Source organism: Tyto alba, unplaced genomic scaffold (genome assembly GCF_018691265.1).
Source record: "Tyto alba isolate M040663 unplaced genomic scaffold, T.alba_DEE_v4.0 Super-Scaffold_2, whole genome shotgun sequence".
NCBI classification, from domain to species: domain Eukaryota; kingdom Metazoa; phylum Chordata; class Aves; order Strigiformes; family Tytonidae; genus Tyto; species Tyto alba.
The window spans coordinates 48,470,952-48,479,763 of record NW_024881282.1 but is presented as its reverse complement, the minus strand read 5'-3'; the positions used below and the strand labels follow the sequence as shown (position 1 = coordinate 48,479,763).

The window sequence follows — 8,812 nt, the reverse complement described above, 5'->3', positions numbered from 1 at the left end:
GCGCAGCGAGGAGAAACTCATAACCTCCCTGGGCAGGGGAAAGAGGGGGACACCTCAAGGAGTGATTCAGCTCCGGCGCCAAAGCCACCTTTCAGAGGCATCTCTCTCATCCCAAGGTTGTTGGGGAAGCTGAGGGCAACCCAGACCTTAACGGCAGAGCCTTCTTAAAGCGCTTTAAGTGGCAGCATTTAGTAGGAGTCGAGGCATCTCAAAAATGCTCAGAGAGAGCTTGGTTGAAGGAGCAGGCTGGGGAGAACACAGTCCTTTTAAAAAAGAGCTTTGTACCTGGTGTAATTCTCACCGCAAACCAACCAGTCCAAAGGCGCAGAGGCTGGGAGGGCAGGCACCACCCTGCCTCAGCTCTCACGTTGCTAGCTCTACAAGCAAGCGTTGGCTATTCCTGCAAAACAGCTTGCACTGCAGAAGGTCGCCTGCCAGCTCGGTATTACAGCAATGACAAATTCTCGTCACTGAGCTGGTCTTGGCTTGTCCTGCTAGAGGGGTGTTTTTACCTCACTGTCCCTGAGCAAGCCCCTTGTCAGCTCGTACTCTCTGTTGTGCCCTCAAAGGTTGGGCATGAGCTGCCAAGGGCAGACGCCGGTGAGCGGTAGGAGAATTCAGAGAAGTGTCCATCTGTGCTGGAAGGCAGTCCTGGTGCTTGGGTGTTTCATCACTTTCCAGAGGGGAAGGAACAAAAATGTCACACATGGTCCCTTGTCCTTGTGCTGTCTGGGAGGAGCACAGGCCAGATGAGCTTGTGACATGACAATGAAGTCCCTCTGGTCCATGTGGGAAACGGAGACGTGCGATCTGGGCAGGAGCCAGCTAGTGCTGCTGGGCCCAGCTCTCTGAGCACACCCTGAAATGGTTTGGATGCTGAGGAAGAACTGGTGCCTGCTGATGAGCAGTGCATAATTACGCAGCCTGGCTCGGCAGGGTGGGTTGTACAGGTGGGAACACTGACTCCTCCAGGCCCTGAGCACCGCTTCTGTGCCCACAGCCTGGCTTCTTCCCACCTCATCCAGGGAGTCCGTGGGGTAGAAATACCCCTCCAACAGGACAAGCCAAGACCAGCTCAGTGACGAGAATTTGTCATTGCTGTAATACCGAGCTGGCAGGCGACCTTCTGCAGTGCAAGCTGTTTTGCAGGAATAGCCAACGCTTGCTTGTAGAGCTAGCAACGTGAGAGCTGAGGCAGGGTGGTGCCTGCCCTCCCAGCCTCTGCGCCTCTGGACTGGTTGGTTTGCGGTGAGAATTACACCAGGTACAAAGCTCTTTTTTAAAAGGACTGTGTTCTCCCCAGCCTGCTCCTTCAACCAAGCTCTCGCTGAGCATTTTTGAGATGCCTCGACTCCTACTAAATGCTGCCACTTAAAGCGCTTTAAGGAGGCTCTGCCGTTAAGGTCTGGGTTGCCCTCAGCTCCCCCAACAACCTTGGGATGAGAGAGATGCCTCTGAAAGGTGGCTTTGGCGCCGGAGCTGAATCACTCCTTGAGGTGTCCCCCTCTTTCCCCTGCCCAGGGAGGTTATGAGTTTCTCCTTGCTGCGTGTTCGATGACTGGTGGTAGGCGGGGTGAATTCGGGCTCTTTCCTAGCATTCACTCAAACCACCAGTGCACTATTAAACATGCTGCTTCAGGAGATAAAACCTAAGGGGTTTGATTTGGCTCGAAAACCAGGTAGTCAGATTCACCCAGGATAAGGCCAGTGGTGGCAATTAAAAAGGGCAAGCCCTTCTTTAGGCATGGTGAGAAAGTGGCCCTGCAGACGTCCTTCATTAGAAGGTGGGAAAGAGAACAAGTGCCTGAGAACACCTGTACAAGACATTTAGGAGACGTAGACAAAAAGCCTAGAATAAATGAATAATTATGACTTAAAAAAAAAATAAATGTGTAACAACTACCAAAAATCCAGCTGCTGTGTGCTGCCCAGCTGTACCAGAGAGACACAGGAGACACTGATGTCCAGGATGAACAGGGGCTCCAGCAGAAGAAGAGAATGACCAGGGGCACTGATCCTCAATCCAGTGTGTTAAGGGGCTTCAGTATGTGGCAAGCGTGTAGACAACTTGTTGTTTCTGCAGCTCTTTCATCGGCAGCCCCCCTGGGTCTAACCCTCCCCCGGCTACATCCCCAAACGTGAAGCTTTTCCCCAGCAACTCCCCAATTATGCAAACACCCGACATCCCCGCTGGATCTGTGCGTTGACAGGTAACGAGGCGGAGAGCAGCACACAAGAGCCATGCCAGCCAGCCCTGCGGGCTTCTCTGCGGCTAACCAGCTCTTAGGGGAGTCTCTCATTCGAGCGAGCAACCCCAGGCTTCCCCTACTGCCCTCCCTGGCTCCCTCCCTTGAGGATTTAGGTTTGTTTCTCATTTTCCAACAAAATGAATGGGCTGGGCAGGCAGCCTCCCCTCTGTCTGCAGCAGTACTGCAGGACACAGGCTGGTAATGGCTGGGGCTGCTGGGACTTTTCTGCTTGTTTGTGCATCCCCAAATTGAGGTGGGACACAAGATACCCAACTACATTAAGGAAAATGGCTAGAAGCTGTCCTCTTCTTGCCAACACTGTAGCCCTTCTACCTCTGAAGGAAAACAAGAGGCAAATGGCAGGTGGGGCTAAAGTCTGGAAGAAGATCATTTTCATGGCAAGGCAGAAGCTGACCTCCCAATTTCAAAGCTTCGGGTAGTGACAGGAATGTGTAGGTCTAGTGATGTTTTGCTTCAGGGGCTCTGAGGGGAAGCTAGGAAGGCTCAAGGGCTGGCTGTGGGGTCAGGTAGGGGTGGGATCCAGCAGTAGGCTGGGCAGGGGGAGACAGGAACATCAGGAGACAGAGAACTGGGTGGGAAGGTGAGACACGGCGAGGCCTCTGCCATCAGCCACCGAAAATACATTGGAACCCACTTTCCATTTATTACACCATGCACACATACTGGAGGAGGCTCCTACTGATTAATCCAAGGCTTAACCATAGAAAAGGCTGGAGATTTCAGCAGCGAACCTATCCTTGTGCTTTTCTAGTGCCAACAGTCACTGTGGCACAGCAACAAAGCAAACGCTCGTCATACCAGCTGCTTTCTCATCAGCCCGCGCAGTGAAACACGGGGGACACCAGGGTCAGCGTTCGGCCAGAGCCCCCAGTGCCACCACGGACTGGTGGCCAGGTCGCCAGCCTAACTCCTCCTGCCGGCCCAGCTCCTGAAGGCAGACTAGTCCAAGAGAGGTTTTCATCCTCTGTCTTCGGCGAGGCATACAGACATGGGATTATTAGCAGATTCCTGCACGGGAGACATAAACATTTTTTCCAAATAGGTTAAATTAAAAAAAAAACAAAAAAAAAAAAGCAAGATGACAGCTTTGGGGTTTTCCAAAGGTAAAGCTGGTGCACTGGATACACCAAGAACCACATATGGGAAAAGGTGGCTTTTTCATTTGTATTAGAATCACAGGAGCTAGCAGATTAAAATGCTACAATAAACAAGGCAAATATATTTTAATAAGTTTGCACTTTGGAACTCTAACAGCTGTTAGGAATATACCACTTTTTGCAGTGAAGAAAAGGCCAGAGAAATGTTTCCAGCAATAAGTTGCTTTATGTGCTTTGGCTGAGTAAAGAAAGGCCTAGTTTGTACCCTGATGTTTAGCAACAGCTCATTTCTAGGGCTCTGACTCACTTGGAGCACAGCAGCCATGTACGCTGTTTACTGAACTGCCACAAAATTGTGTACAGCACTTATGGATAATGTCTGATGTTTTGTAGTATGGCAGGCAGCAAATAGCTGCTGTGATTGATTTATAACTGAAGCGAAGCAGAGGTACACAATGAAGCTCAAAGGCACTGTTGCAAATCTGCTCCAAGAAGGACTTGGGATATTTCTATGAGGGAAGAGAAACCAGCAAATGAACACCTTCTCCTATTCACAGCTACTGGAGGTGCAGCTGGATCAACTTCACCTTTCCCAGAAACATGACATTAGAAAAAGCCTGGGTTGAAGTCATGCATGGAGGCAGGCTTAAATAGCGGGTTGTGCTCTAAGAAGCTGCTGGGGAGAACAAAGTAAGGTGGTAATTAGGGACAGGGCCAGTTCTGAGGATACAATATGCAATATTTTAAGACAGTGAGTAGGAGTGCTCTTGCTGGATAATTCACATTACCTCTGTTGGGAAGGTCAGTAATTCCTGCTCAAGATACCGTGTTACGTTATGACAACACAGCAAAAAACAGTCTTGCAGTGTGTGCCTCAAGAACTGGAGATACGCCAGTCATTTAAAGGTTATTCAATCCAGTAGCCTACCTGTTAATTTCAGGACATCTGCAGCTTGCTGCTCTGTTGCTGGCACTGCAGGAATACTGTGCAGGTAGCAAGGTGTGAAGGCGGTCGCAGCATTTGAGTGCTGCACTCCATGGTAGCGTTTGCCTGGTGTCGGTCTCCCTTCACAGGGGTTTGGTGTGCCCTGCCGTCCTCGCTCAGAGCCACGGCCTTCACCTCAGTGGCCTGGAGCTCCTCCAGCAGCTGCCACGCGAGTCCACTCCCCTCCACTGACACCACGTGGGACACAGTCACTTCATGTAGGAGCACAGTTCTGCTCTCCTTTCCACCCCCACCCCGGGCATCCAGCTTAAAATGAAAGGGGCATCCCTTCCTAAATGGGGCTTGAGGAACCGGGCACCCTGCGAGCCAGCACTGAGATCTATTTTAAAAGAAAACCAAGTGAAAATGATCAACTGCTCATAAATACTGTAGATTCAAAGGGTGGCTCATAGTGACAACATACCGCCTCTCGAAATGGGCCGGCAGGAATTTAGAACACTGACAGTGAAATACAAGCGATGGGTTTGGGGAGCACTTCCTAAAAGACTTCTTTGAGCAAATGACAGCCTTCTTTCAGAACACAACTTCATTTTCAACTAAAACTTTTAATACTTTGGGCTTCTATTAATTATTTTTCAGCCCTTTAAAATTCAGTTTTCATCTTATTTCTTAGCTATTATTCAATATTTTCATCAGCGTTAACTAAACCCAGAGAACATTTGCAGTTTTAGTCTGGATTAAGCCTTTCTTCCTCATTGTTTTAAATGCATGAAAGTCAACTGAGTTTTGTTTGATGTTCTCCATGCCACATTGAATACTGTGCTGGTAGGACTGTAAATAGGCCGCGTTGTTCATGAATTACTAATCCCTGTCACTCACATTTTCTGGGGAACACATACTATATTTAGTCTTTATACTTGGGTAAACAAAGCTGGAGAACTTTGAGGCTATTTTTCTCATTAGGAGTCTTCTGCATATTCCCTAAAAAAATGGCAAGATAATTCAGTCACCAAGTATAAGTGCAATTCATTAACCGTGGTGGAAATCAGATGCTTGAATTGAGAGGCTAATTAAGATAATTAGATCTAAATCCTGAAAGGAAACTATGCCAACATTTCTTAAAATCTCATTTATACTTATGTAAATCTGGACCAACTCCACTGTCATTTTCTGGATTTGTACCCAAGTAACTGAAATCACTATTGAGCTCTTCTAAGCTCTCAATATCAGCAAAAGGCACTGAACTAAAACAATTAACATATAGGCTGTGTTTTCCTCCATAACTTCTAGATTAACTTAATATCACAGTGCTCTTCTTTCCAAAGGAACTTTGACATTCTGATGGATTACTTATTTAAAAAAAATAAAAAGGTCAACATCAATTTAAAGAGCTGCCAACTTCTACAACTTTAGCAAATGAGGAGAGTTGAAACGTTTCAGCATCAACTACTGCCTCTTCCAGGAGAGTCATTATTTTTAATCCATGGCTTTCCTATGGAAGGAACTTTCTCCTCTGCTGTTTCTTGTGACCACCAACTGCACTGAGACCACCATTTAGTAAAAAACATTACATAAATGATGTACATGAGCCAAATAGAAAAGTGGACAAAGTCAGGGGGGGACAAAATTTAATTGTACACAGATATGAATTTTAACAGTGTGCCTTTATGTGCAATTGCCTGCTATGCAATCATCAGGAGGATGAGCCTTGCTGGGCTTATATTTAGTAGGGAGCATTAGGCAGATTTCTGACTGTGTGACATGCTCTACTCCCTCCCACCCCATCTCATCAGCAATACTAGCTGCAGACAGAGCTGTGCCAGTCTGTCTTACAGGGAACTAATGTGATCTGAAAGGCAGCCTGCCCAGACAGCTATGAAACACTGAGCCCTGCAGTCTAACTCTCTCTTACATCCAAAATCTAGATTATTGCACAGCTGTCATGAGAAACAGGGAGAGCTCATGGCTCCCTCTGACCCAGCTGGCCTAAGACAAATCCAGGAGGTGCATACCCTTGCACCTAAAATCTGTAGACAAACAGGGATTAAAACCCCTAGAAATCCAAAACCTGTCCATGACCAAAAATACCATGTTATCTCATACTTTGGAGCTGTTTTTTTCTCTCAGCCTCAGAGAACTGAAGGAACCAGGAGCAAGAAACAGCCTGGAGAAGACCAGATGCTTCAGCAAAAGCTGGTGGTGAACAGTTTACAGAAATATATCAACAATAAAGAAGGAAGGGAACAGGAAGAAGGGTACCAGAATATAACAGGACTACTAGTTCAGCCCAAGGGGCTCTCCAGTCCTTTACCTGTTGGCTGACACCTCCCGAGGGAATGCCTGCAAAGCCTCCTTCATTAGCATTTGGTGACATTTCAAGCAGACCAACAACATGAGGAGCATGCACAACCTTTACCTGATCTCACATGTTGTGATGTGATGTCTGGGGTGGGAAGAAGGGCCTCCAGGGAAAGAGAAAAGAAAGAGGCTTCCTTTCACCTGGGGTAAAAAAGAGGTAGAGGGGAGCTAGGTTCATTTGGTATAAATGTGCCTAAACCACTTTTGCATAAGGCACTGAAGTGCATCCAGGATACCTGAAGCAGACATGGCACCTTAGGTCAACGTCTGTTCTCGTTACTAATACAAAGCACCACTTCTTTTTTAAAAATTCTCTTATTTGGAAGGTTTTCTAGACCTGCGTGCAGCAGTCAGAGAGAGACTGCCAACCTCGGCACGGGAGGCTGCCGCATCACGGGGAGCGCTGGTAGCTCGCCTCTGGAAGGCGGCCAGCTCTGGCTCCTGCAGTTCTGGCAGCTCAGCGGGAACTGGGAGTCACTGCCTTGCAGACAGCAGATACCCTTGGCTCGCTAAACAAGCACAGTGCTCTCAATGAAACTGGAGACAAATGCAAATAAGCCCCCTCAGTCCAATCCCTGACTTCTATTCCCACTTCACATCACTTACAGTCTGAATTAAAATTTGTGGTGTCAATGTGAGCATTTCATCAGCTCTGCCAAGTTCACGACCAGCCCTTCCCAACCGTCTCCTGCCTCATAAACCTGAACCCTTTAAATCTCCGTTCTGTGGGAACCCATGTTCTGTGGAGAACCTTGAATTTAGAAAATAAGTTAACAATATTTAAAAACCAAAAGAGGTCTCTGTTTCACCAAATGTGCGGGGGAATTCAAACTCCAGGACTGTACACTCTGTACCTTTTCCATTTGTACTCTGGAATTTGATTTTTATGTATTAGGACAAATCACTGCAAGTGACTTCTTTCAGCAAGCAGTAAGGCAAAGGCAGCTTTCCAGCTATGCACAACACAGGGCATGAGACCAGTCTGTCCCTCCTGGGCACAGCAAAACCAAAAAAAAAAGCTTCCCCTTCTTCCCAGTTCCATCAATGCTCTGACATTTAATGTCACCCACACACTGGTGTGGTTGTGGTTCTCCAGTCAGTCTCCTTTGAAGCAGCAGTCACATTTGAACCAAAATCTGCTACTTGTTTTATGAGCAACAATATACATCAACCTTTTTTTTTAACAGAAAATTGGGGTTTCAGTTGCTAATGGCACATGATTCAGTTCTCTCTGACTTTCCCATATAATCTTCAGGATAATTAGTCAGCTTTTTAATACAATTGTACCTTTCTGTCTTCTTCCATGCTGCTAGGATGCTCTGTCAAGGTACCTGTGGAAATTAAAGTTCAAAGTCAGAGCATAACAACCTGACTACAGCTGACATATCCAAGTCTGTGAATAAACATCTAATACTCTACACATTCAGAGTATGAGAATTGCTATAGAAATAGCATCCTCTGAATTAGGTATTGTACAGCTGTTTCCCAAGCAACCCAAATCATCTCTTATACCCAAAAGAAAAAAAGGAAAAGGTTGCTTTTGGCCCAGTGGGACAAAATCTGAGCAAAATTGCTTCTTCCTCCTGTGTATATTAGGGTTGATGCACTGAAATTGAAAGACTGTGGATTAGGATCCCAGATAAGTATCTTATTTTGACCTAAAGGTTTGGGTTGCACCTCTTATTAGTAGAAACTCAAAGCTTCTAGTCTTTTATAATAATGTAGTCTCCAATATCTAAGGAGAAAGAAGCAAAATTCCATAGATAAATGAGAAATAGGTAGGTGTTGGACTCATTATTTTAATATTAGCAATAAGCCTTCCAACATGTAGACTATTTCATAAAGATTGTTAAAGTTTATCAGTCAAAGGAGAATTGCAAGACATTTTTACCTGTGCTGGTGATTAACAGAAGCACATCTTAGAATTGCATGACGTGCTTAACCCACTATATGGTCTCTGTCTCCGTATCTTTTAGTCTAACATAATCATGCAGTGTTACACAGACAGTCCACTGCACACTTAGCACTCTCTCCTAGCAAACCAAATGACACATTAGATAACAATTTGGCGTGTGTTGTTCCCTCAAATATTAGACCTGGACTTGAATTAAGGAACTAATAAATCAAAAATATGGCTGCAT

General features: G+C 46.2%; 1 long non-coding RNA gene across 1 annotated transcript; it reads right to left on the bottom strand.

Moving 5' to 3' along the window:
* Window positions 1–2,889: 2,889 nt before the first annotated feature.
* LOC122153483 lies at window positions 2,890–6,814 on the bottom strand. Its single transcript, XR_006165405.1, has 3 exons — window positions 6,730–6,814; window positions 4,296–4,540; window positions 2,890–3,278 (listed from the first exon to the last, which is right to left on the bottom strand). It is a non-coding gene; the product is annotated as an uncharacterized LOC122153483 (long non-coding RNA).
* Between the last annotated feature and the right edge of the window lie 1,998 nt (window positions 6,815–8,812).